Raw genomic sequence first — 12,384 nt, 5'->3', positions numbered from 1 at the left:
CCTACAGAACTGTGGGTAAATAAACAAATAAATAAAACTGCTATTTCCCCGTCCTGCGTCTGATTCACGATATAATCATACAAACTGTCAGCAGATATCGCTACGATCGTGTTCTGCACGGAAAATGGCATTCCAATTAGCGGACATCCAAGCCAGCAATGACATCAGTAGTTTTTGCAGCGTTGTCCCCCACGCATATTCGCTGTGTACACCGTCACGGAAGGTTAAGTATGGAGCAGAGAAGACACCTCTGCTTTGGAGGCTCATAGGAAGAATGGAAGCAGGACAGTCGCAAACTGATGTGGCCCGATTGATTAATGATAATTGTTCTGTTGTTTCTCGGATGAAGCGACAGTTTATAGAGACCGAAACTGTATCCTAGAGACCAGGACAGGGCCAACCACGTGTGACATCAGAAAGAGTGGACCGTTATTTGGCTATAAGGGCACGACGGTACATCCTTACTATTGCCCTGTAACTGGCATCTGACCTCGCAGCGCCCCTGTTGGACGTGTTGCATCGAGGCAAACGGTGTACAGGTTTCAGCCGAGTGGCCTTTGTTGTTGGAGATCTGCTGTCTGTTTACCTCTGGCGTGTCTTCACGTCTAGAGTGGATCCGTCAACATGCCACCTAAATGTTCGGACGGTGGGCCAATGATTTTTTCACAGATAAGTCCAGACTTTGTGTGGAGAGTAATTCTCGACGGATTAGCATCTGAGGGCACGTGGAACACGCTTTCGGTACCAAAACTTCGTGGAAAGAGACTGATTTCGAGGAGAATCCCTAGTGGTTTGCGCAGGGATTGTGTTGAACACTGGAACGCCTCTGCATGAAATTGTATGGGTGAATCAGCAAAATTTAACTGCTGTCAGATATCGTGAGGAGATCTTGGGATCTCATGCGCGGTTGTCGCGAGGTGCTGTGGGCCCAGACTTCTTACTGCTGGACGATAATGGTCGACTTCATAGAGCATGGGTGGTTGATGCCTGTTTGGGGACGGAAGATATTGCACGCATGGCGTGGCCTGCTCGCTCTCCCAATATGAACCCTATAGAGCATGTCTGGGTTACACGACGCCACCAGCCACAAACCACTCTCCAAGACTTGGGAGCAGTACTGCAGGAAGATTGAGCGTTATTGCTTCAGCGTGAGATTGATGACATCATTCACAGCATGTCCCGTCGTTGTCAGGCCTGTGTTAGTGTCAAAGGTGGTACACACCATTCTGAGCACATTAACCAGTTGTCATAATGTGTGTGCAAATCCATTACACTGAAAAAAAACGAAGAACATTTTTGTCTACTCTTATGCATACTGCAGTTGATTACATTATGTATTCTTCACAATGTTTCTACGTTACTGGCACCTGTTTATACTGTTCTGTGGCAAAATAAACGCAACGTTGTTTAATTTCCGCTTGTTGCTTTAATTTTGGACACCAGTTTAGTTAAATAATTTACTGACATACGTTTCCGCTAGAGGCTGCAGTTTTCGAATTATTCAAGAAAAACTTAACAAAAGTGACTTTCAAACGCATTTTTGTGAGTAATTTGAAAACCGTGGCCTCCAGCGTAATCTTACCCCAGTACGTAACTTAACCACATATATTTCCTACCAAAATGTCCTGTTCATTTTTTTCTGTAGGACTAATAGTTTGCGCCTAGTGAGCGAGGGAATATGAAAATCTAAATCGGTGTTTCTAAAAGCGTTGTTAGGTGCATAATACAGCAACTGAATCACCCTGTATACTTTTTACTGGGGAATCAAAACTTTGAAAGATTAATGTCGCCTAGAATCGTTTTCAGCAATCCCATTTTACAAATTTGTAAGAGCTTTTTAGAGTCTATGTGACGAAATTATAAGTTGGTAGTAATGAAGTAATAATTCTGTGGTAAAAATTTCGGCCTGCTCTGTGCTTGAGGCATATGTAATAGCCTTACCATCTATTATGATAAATTACTTTCCTTACTTGTACATTATCGGGAAAGCGAAAAGATCGGCGTACTATGGCAAGTTTAACACTCGATTTCTTTCTTCTTCACTCGTTTCACCATGTATTTAACGCCTATTTGCAAACAAAACAATGGATATTAGTCAGATCTCGTGAATATTATTGCGCCTCTTCATAGTTTAATACGAAGCATCAATATTATCAGTCACCCATTAAGCTAAAAATAAGGTACGTAATAAACATGCCTCACAAAAAGCTGAAGCCCTCAGTTGAGAAGGAAACGAAATAAAACTTCATAGGTATGTGATGTTATATCAGTTTGCACAATAAGGAGTCAAGTAGAGAAACAACTTGGCAGGACGAGTCAACTTCTCAGTATGAAGTTGCTCTCACTCTGGTCTGGAGGGGTGCACTGATTCGGCTGGGGAGGGTGCCGTAACATCGTTGTATCCAATCTAGAGACGAGCTGGCCCACAACTGTAGTAAGCGGTTCTTCGTATCCTGGATACTGGTGGCATTGGGACAAAGTTAACGTCCGAGCTGGTTCCACGCAAGGTCTGACGGGGACAGGCCTAGCCATCTTGCTCGTTACGGAAATATCTCAATATCACACTAGCAGTTCACAGAGGCACTTGCCCTGTGTGGACGAGCATTGTGCTGTTGAAAAATGGCACCACGACATTATCGCTTGAGAGTTGACACCTAAGGATGCAGGATGTTCGTGAAGTACTGTTGTGCCGTAAGAGTTCCCTCAATCACTGTCAGCCATGACCAAGTCACTAGGAATAAACAACCCGTTCCTCTCCATAACATTGGAAGAATAAGACTTCTCCCCCCGGCACTAACAAGGAAGAGCATAACAGCGATGCATTGCTGAATACAGAGTGACGCCATTCATCAGTAGGCTATATTTCTGGGTCACGGCTGATCTGGAAATGCAGATAGCACCTGCAGATGTGAAGGGGTTACAACGTGCCTGGTGCACAGTACAGTCATCCTACTTTATGGCTGCCAAATGTGATTGGTGGGAATCTTAACAATGGGTATGTCTGCCCTCATGTCCTCATGCAGTCCAACATCCTGTGACATGTGGATTAAGGGCCGCAGGCAGCTTCCCTGTTCTTAGATTTTCGGAAAGCTTTCGATACGGTGCCCCACTGAATACTGTTAACGAAGGTCCGAACATGCAGACTAGATTCTCAAATATGTGAGTAGCTTAAGTAATAGAACCTTGTACGTGTCTTCAACGGTGATTGTCAGAGACAAGGGCAGCGTCAGGAGTGACCTACGGAAGTGTGATAGGACCGCTACTATACTCTATGTACATAAATGATCTGACGGACATGGCGGAGAGCAGTCTGCAGTTGTTTCCTGGTCATGCTGTGTGTACGGAAAGGTGTCGTTCTTGAGTGGCTGCAGGAGGGTACAAGATGGCAGACAAAATTTCTAGTTGGTGAGATGAATGGCAGCTTCCTCTGAATGCAGAAAAAATAAGCTAATGCAGCAGAGTAGGAAAAACAATCCCGTAATTTCATGCAAAACAATAGTAGTTTGCTGCTTGACACAGTCATGTAGATTAAATATACGGGCATAACTTTGCAAAGTGATACGAAATGGAACAAGCACGTCAGGGCAGTAGTGAGGAGAGCAAACGGTCGACTTTGATTTATAGGGCGAATTTTAGGAAAGTATAGCTCATCTGTTAAGAAGACAGCATGTAGAACACTGGTGCAAGCTTTCTTGAGTACTGCTGAGATTTCTGGGATCCTCACCTGGTCGCTTTGACGGAAGACACGGAAGAAATTCAGAATCGTGCTGACAGATTTCTGACCGATAGGTACCACCAACGCACGAGTCTTAGAGAGATACTTCGCGTGAACACAGATTGGAATATTATTCTTGAAGAATCAAGTCTGCCAAGATCGCTAGCAATTCTTTTTATTGCTACGACCAGTTTTGACAGATCTATGCTGTCATCATCAGATCTTGTAACATTATTAGAAGTACATGTTTGTCACCGTACTGAAAGGCACATAGCGATGTTGCGTCAAATAAAATGTGGCAGGGAACATCAGCATGTCACAAACGAAGTAACAAACAATTGAAACATTCAGCATGTTATGCTAATGTTCCAACACACATTAATTGCTTGACAGCACAATGGACAAGACATTTCCTTCCTTTTCTTATTTGAGGAATTGATTACAATTTTGGAGTTGAGCTGAATTTGCTTCAGTACCTAAAGAAATATGTACATATCTGGGCTGCAGAAGTATAACTAACTATTTTGCTTGCTATACATGCTTGAGGAAAGAGCGCACTTTTGTCTAGACAAGCATCGACTAAGCAGTCACAGAACTTCGTAGTTTTTCACACAAAGATATCGCTGAGATTAGATCCTCAACAGAACAATCACGTTAGGCTCCATCATTGCCAATCAAATATATAAGACAGGAACTTCCACATTTCATTTCTGGAATAGTACTCATGTGAAAATCCCAACGTGTTTGATGAAATTTACAACCTTGGATTCTTACATTAGTTGCGAGGTCCCCATTCGGTTCAATTTACATCACCCTAAATAGGATGTAATAATTGCTTTATTACCTGTGTGTGGTAATTGGACTTGTAAATTACGGGAGACAGTCCCTTGCAGTAGATGTTCAGCTATGTGATGGCTGATGATTCTGTTTTGTTTGCGATAGCTTCCAATCTACCACACGAATTAGTTTAACGAATAGCAAACAGATGTTAATAGCATTTTTTAAAGTTAACTGCCTTTGAGGTGACGATCGCACAGCATGTTAGTTCAACATGGAGCACGTAAATTCGCAGGAGTGCCTAACATTAATGAGCCTATATTCACACATATGTAAACACTGCAAATTACACAGCATTTTTCACCAAAACTAAGATAATGAATTTTAATGAGTAATCTGAAAAACACTGAAGGTACTTATCTACTGTGGTGGTACAATATTTACCGTTAATATTATAAAAATATTTCAGACAATGTAAGAAAAAGTTTAAGTCAATTAGCAATATGTAACCAGAACTTATGTAATGGATCTCAGTTAGCACCTATAGCTGACTTTAATTAACACAAGCTCAGGTTTTGTCACACGTCACTGGTTTCGATTTGCAAAATACACAAGTCACCACAGTAACAGAGACACACATCATCGGTTATGAAATCTGGCTGGCTTATAATTTATATATGAAGTCTCAGTGTAACCTGGCGAACGATTTTGTATTCAAATAAATACCAGCTTCTATCACTGTAAAGATCTTTGGATTAAAACACTGAAATTATAAGGACGTTGATTTTTAAACACATAAATAAATCCACGACATAAGCATTTTTAAAATAACTTGCAGTTCCAGTTAAGTCATGGCTTTTACACGTTTTGCTAATGTGGCTTCCTTACTCAAAGTCCACTTTACGTTGTAGCACAGGCCAAATAAGACTGTTACATGTTATAGCAGAGACCAAATACAGCTCTTGCATTTCGCGCGATCATGAGCTATGTCCAAGGCTCTTTGAGAAATGCTTCTGAAATGTGAAGAGTCAGCTTACTGTTTGCGGCTCTGAATGCTACAGGTTTTTCAGTGGTTTGTCCCTTGCAGCTTGCACAGCCCCATGATCCGTAATACAACTGGCTTTTTACTCCACAATATGTCAGAGCAAACCTCTACTTCCGTAACACAGTTTAGCTGCACTTTTTATAAAATAATAGCATCATTCAGCAGTCATTCGAGGCTAAGTTTACCAGTGCTCGATTTTCACCACACGGTCTCTATACACGTGCACTGTGCTCGCACTACTACTGACAATTTAGACGATCTTTGTTCGAGAGCTGTCTCTTCTCAGAAATGGCGGGATACCGCCGCTCAGGTTAACATGCAGTAATTCACCCAACAATTGTTACTTATTTCTAAAGTCATTATTGTTTACAGTACATATACGTAATTTTACAGTCGTTTTAACGCTTTGAGATTAACAAAATTAGCAGAACATAATAGATTCAATTATTTCTTGATATAGTTTAGTAAATGTGTGGCTTAGGTTGGTTGCCATTTCTCCCCCGAAAAGGCAGCATGTTTCGATGATTTGTAATAAATCAGTTTTTACAACCAGATTGCGTCACTGCAACAGCTAGATGGCATGTTGTCTCCATTAGGCATGTCTCAAACAGCACCTCATATAGCGGACCACTGCTGCTTTTCAAAGTTAGGATGTATAAAGACGAACAATTTATTTATCGAAATTTAGTAATTCCGCTAATGAAGACAACTTTTAGTGTTGTAATTATGCCTGTATCGTTACATAGTCCACACCTTACTTCCAGGTTTCATTGTGCTTTCTTCAAACTCGGAAACCCTTTTTAACGGAGATAATTTCAGATATACGTTATCGTATTTACCAACAACTGTTGAAAAGACTTTTTAATGGACTTTGTATTCCCGTGGCTTTTTTCTTTGTTGAGTCATAAGAAAACTTTAACTTATAGCAAGCTCATCGATCGTAAGTAGATTACAAAAAATCCTGTGCAGTACTTGAAAGTTGCATCAACACATATTGTGTCACACTGACTATTTTGATATTTACAGCTTCACAGATTATTACAACGTTCTCGTCACCATCGTTATGTAACAACAAATCCGCTGTAACGTCGCGAGTCAAACCGCAATAGCATTGTATTGCTACGTTGCATTAGGGGCTCGTAGCTTTGGAGTCGGTGGCGGTGACAGCCGCTTGTGTCTCGACGTGATTCACTCGCACCTGTCACTAGCACGACCGTGGGAAGCGCTACTTGTGTCAGTTTCAGCGACAGAATATTCAAACTCATAAGAATCTAAATAAACTATACTAAATCTTATTCGGTTTCGAAAAAACTTTATATTTAGCATTTTGTTATTAAAAAAAAAAAGCTGGTTGCAAAATATCAGCTTTCTGGCTGGGATACTTTCAAAGTTAGAGAAAATTATCAAAAATACCAAAAACCGACACTAGTAAGATTAAAGTCAATTCGGATGCATAACAGTTTGTCCTTTGCTATCAGTTGGAATCATTACTGAAGTTTACAAAATGTTAGGTCAGTATGTTTGAATTTTTAAACTTAAATAACGTTCCCTATTTTTAGTTTTCGTAATAGAGAATTCAGTAAGAACTACACTCCTGGAAATGGAAAAAAGAACACATTGACACCGGCGTGTCAGACCCACCATACTTGCTCCTGACACTGCGAGAGGGCTGTACAAGCAATGATCACACGCACGGCACAGCGGACACACCAGGAACCGCGGTGTTGGCCGTCGAATGGCGCTAGCTGCGCAGCATTTGTGCACCGCCGCCGTCAGTGTCAGCCAGTTTGCCGTGGCATACGGAGCTCCATCGCAGTCTTTAACACTGGTAGCATGCCGCGACAGCGTGGACGTGAACCGTATGTGCAGTTGACGGACTTTGAGCGAGGGCGTATAGTGGGCATGCGGGAGGCCGGGTGGACGTACCGCCGAATTGCTCAACACGTGGGGCGTGAGGTCTCCACAGTACATCGATGTTGTCGCCAGTGGTCGGCGGAAGGTGCACGTGCCCTTCGACCTGGGACCGGACCGCAGCGACGCACGGATGCACGCCAAGACCGTAGGATCCTACGCAGTGCCGCAGGGGACCGCACCGCCACCTCCCAGCAAATTAGGGACACTGTTGCTCCTGGGGTATCGGCGAGGACCATTCGCAACCGTCTCCATGAAGCTGGGCTACGGTCCCGCACACCGTTAGGCCGTCTTCCGCTCACGCCCCAACATCGTGCAGCCCGCCTCCAGTGGTGTCGCGACAGGCGTGAATGGAGGGACGAATGAGAGTCGCTTCTGCCTTGGTGCCAATGATGGTCGTATGCGTGTTTGGCGCCGTGCAGGTGAGCGCCACAATCAGGACTGCATACGACCGAGGCACACAGGGCCAACACCCGGCATCATGGTGTGGGGAGCGATCTCCTACACTGGCCGTACACCACTGGTGATCGTCGAGGGGACACTGAAAAGTGCACAGTACATCCAAACCGTCATCGAACCCATCGTTCTACCTTTCCTAGACCGGCAAGGGAACTTGGTGTTCCAACAGGACAATGCACGTCCGCATGTATCCCGTGCCACCCAACGTGCTCTAGAAGGTGTAAGTCAACTACCCTGGCCAGCAAGATCTCCGGATCTGTCCCCCATTGAGCATGTTTGGGACTGGATGAAGCGTCGTCTCACGCGGTCTGCACGTCCAGCACGAACGCTTGTACAACTGAGGCGCCAGGTGGAAATGGCATGGCAAGCCGTTCCACAGGACTACATCCAGCATCTCTACGATCGTCCCCATGGGAGAATAGCAGCCTGCATTGCTGCGAAAGGTTGATATACACTGTACTAGTGCCGACATTGTGCATGCTCTGTTGCCTGTGTCTATGTGCCTGTGGTTCTGTCAGTGTGATCATGTGATGTATCTGACCCCAGGAATGTGTCAATAAAGTTTCCCCTTCCTGGGACAATGAATTCATGGTGTTCTTATTTCAATTTCCAGGAGTGTATTATTCATTTAATAACTATTTGTTTTGCTGTGTAAATAAATGAGAGTAAATGAGAGTGTGTATTTGGGACATACGTAAAGATTCAATATTATCTCCCGTTAAACATTATGTAACTTGGTCATGGGAAAGTGTGCAACAAGCTGTTGCAACAAAAGCTGTAATTCCCCTTACTTGCTGATGACGTATGTCCAAGTCTGCTTGTTTTTGTAAGAAGGCAACCAGAATAGTTGCTTGTAGAGCATCGTTTTTCTAAAGTTATTTCGCGATTAGTTTTCGTTTGGTTTGGTTTTGTGCAACATTTTATTAATATTTGCAGCAAAAAATGACGTAAATGCATCTGTGAATGTTGATTGGAGTAAAACAAATTAGGCGCGAATATGATCTTGAAAGATTGATCTGATTGGCTGTTCATTTGGTCAACCAAGCAGAGGGAAGTCTTTCCCGCGCTGTCTCAAGTTATGCTCTGTGAGCAACGGCACTGGGCAGTCGTAGTCTCGCTGTCGGACGCGCAGGTCATGTTGAATGTGTCCGAAAAAGTTACATGTAAAATGAAGGAAGTACTGTTATTTCGCGTTCTGTTTATATCGTCGTGAGAGCAGATGCATTAACGGACAGATTGTGAAAATTTGAACTTTGTGAAGGAATTAATTGGAGAGATAAAAGCGTGTGAACTCTCGACCTTTGTGAAGAATTCCGCGTGGCATATTTCGTAATAGTTAACAGAACAGTTGGCGAGCAAACTTCTTTTAAAGAAATCCACTGAAAAGGGCCGAATGTAAAACTCATGTTCTAGTTGAGTATAAACTGTGAAAATCGCGTAACAATTCGGGTTGAACTTTGGTACATTTCTGGCTATCTAACGTGTGTACTAGATGGTATGATCTTTGTGATAAGGACAGTGATATTAGCTGTCAGTTTTAAATGCGGGCTGATGGCACCTATTTGATTTGGCATCTAAAGCAAATAAAGAACTGTTTGCCGAATTTTGACATTTTTCTAAGGGATGAAACAATCGCCCTCCACCCGAAAATTGTTATAAGATATTTACATGACATTTAGCTACAGAGCTCCCTAATGCAGACTTTGCTAACGTAAGTATTGGCGATGTTTTTCTTCAACGCTGCTTTTAACATCGTCAGAACGGTATCTACGCTGCAGAGAAGCGGGTTGGTGACCAGACGCCGCACTGAGGTAGGTGGGACTTTTATGGTTGACAGTACGACGAAAGAAGCAGTAAGCTGTTACGTGAATTTTAACACAGCAACGCCGCACCGCCTCATAAGTAGTTTTAACACTTAATGTGTTTAGAACGACACGAACCTCCTGAATACCTGTACGAGATTTTGGTAGAATTTTCCGCCTAGATTTGTAATAGATTTACGAAAGCTGTCGACATCTTTATTGGTTACCTTTTGCATCTGTTACAGCTGATTACATATATGTTTCAGTGGTCTCTTACATATATAAGGGCAATTCGGAAAGTAAGGTCCGATTGGTCGTGAAATGGAAACCACAGCCTCGTGGAGTGGCCTCGCGGTCTTACGCGCAATGTCACGGATTGCGCGGCCCCTTCCCCCGGAGGTTCGAGTCCTCCCTTGGGCATGGGTGTGTGTGTTGTTCTTGGCATAAGTTAGTTAAAGTTGCGTGTAAGTCTAGGGACAGATGCCCTCAGCAGTTTGGTCCCTTATGCGGCAGTTTGCTACATCTTCCAGCTACTTCTCTCAATAGTGGCTGGTCCGACTTACACGTTAGTCTTAGCGTAATACAAACTTTCCAATTCCCTCGTCACAGAAGGCAGCCGCCTGTTATTTCCGACAATTCTCGTATCTGGTCTGCAGTTTATTGCCTGTGCCAAAATTTCTTCATAGCTAGCGGTTCATGTGAGCAGAGATAAACATCAGAGGGAGCCAAGTCCAAGTTGTATGATGGATGATCAAACATTTCCCATCGAAAATGATTCAGGAGCGTCCTCACTGATCCTGCAGTGTGCGGCCAAGAAGTGTCATGAAGAAGGAACTGCATTACAGTTATGTTATGTGGGGTTGCTTGAAATCAGGCGAAACCTCTCAGTGGGTCCCCTTACTTGGCGGGATACACAATTGTTCTAGGTATCTCTAAGTGCTCATTGTGTGCTCATAACTGAAAAGAGCGACTTGAAGCAATCGACAGACATACTAGAGACACTGCCCAACACATCTGTGATTTTCACTGCCCTTTCCATTTGGCGACCTATCCGACTTTGCTTTCCGAACAGACCTAGTATATTCTGTACCTTTCCTCTTCAGATCAGAAAATATTTTCTGTCTTTAAATTCCATGACCAGGTATTTCCCCCTTGTTGTGGTCGTCTTGACTCTCGACCGCTTAATGATGCACGTCCATTGCGCTACACCACATTTTAACGATTTTTGGAATCCGAAAGGATAACCTTTTTGAAGCAGCAGCTTCTTCCACAGCATCTTCTTTCCCGTTTTACTCACAGTAGCTGTATCAGCGTCAGAGAACATGTTAACTATGAAACGATTTGCTGCATACAGAAACCTGAGACTAAAAAGTACCACTCCAAGGAGGCATGGAGGGCTTGGGGCTACTATTTGTTGGCACTTAAGCCTTGTTCAGGAGGCATGGGTCTTGCTACATGCCAGGAGAACCTGCATTTTTTCCCGAAAGTAAGTTGGTTTCAGTCAGCATTTCAGTGCTTATTATCCTCGACTCTATTGGCTTAGAAACCCTATTTTTCAACATGATCTCTATTCAATTTGACGGATTTACGCCACCTTACTGGGACGGCCTATATGCACTCATGTTACCACTCTACTGGTCGACGTTGGAGCCAACGTATTGTTGCATCAATAACCTCCCTATTATTCACGTACTGCTTGCCACGGAGTCCTTCCTTCATTGAGCCAAACAGGTGGAAGTCGCCAAGTGCAAGATTCGGGCTATAGGGTGAATGAGGAAGAACAGTCCAGTGAAGTTCTTTGAGCTCCTCTAGGGTGCTCAGACTTGTGTGATGCCTTGAGGTGTCATGCAGAAGGAAAAGTTCGTTTACATTTTTGTGGCGACGAACAAACTGAACTTATCTCTTAAATTTTCTGAGCGTATACAATACGATGCAGAGTTGATGGTTGCACCATGAGAGAGGACAGCAAACAGAATAACCCCTTCAGAGTCCCAGAAGTCCGTCGCCATGACTTTACTGATTGAGTGTGAATTGTTTCGTCAGAGGAGAGATGTTATGGCGCCAGTCCATGTGTTTCCGTTTTGTTTCCGGTTAGAAGTAATGAACCCATGTTTCATTGCCTGTGACGATGTTCGAAAGAAATTTTCACGAGCAGCCTAGGAACACGCAAGCAAATCTGCACGCTCTTCTTTTCGCCGGCGGGAAACACAGCGGGCACACACGTTTGAGTACCCCAAATGGTGGATGGGTGTGTCAACATTACAAAGAGAGACGTCCAGTTGAGCACCGAGGTGTTTATGATCCGCCGACCATATCGAATGAGAGTGTCCACACGTTCCAATATTGCAGGAGTCACACCTGTGTGCGGCCGGCCGGCGCGCGGGGTATCGGACAGCTTTGTGCGACTTTATTGTGATAATGACCCACCGTGCACACAGTGCAAGCGCGTGTGAATATCCGCGATGTTCTGGTCTCCCGCCGAAAAAAACTCAGTGGCTACTCTCTGCTTGGAACGCACCTCGGTTACAGACGCCATTTTGAAAGCTGGTTATAGCTCCGACACATATGGGAGGTTCATAGCGTTATGGGGCCCGAGGCGGGATTATTCTACGATGTCCAACAACAAATTCCGTAGTTTTTCAACCGAAATGACCATATAGACTCAGATTCATCGG

Source organism: Schistocerca serialis, chromosome 2 (genome assembly GCF_023864345.2).
Source record: "Schistocerca serialis cubense isolate TAMUIC-IGC-003099 chromosome 2, iqSchSeri2.2, whole genome shotgun sequence".
Classification (NCBI taxonomy): domain Eukaryota; kingdom Metazoa; phylum Arthropoda; class Insecta; order Orthoptera; family Acrididae; genus Schistocerca; species Schistocerca serialis.
The sequence above is the reverse complement of the archived record's forward strand: the minus strand, read 5'-3'. Positions refer to the sequence as shown.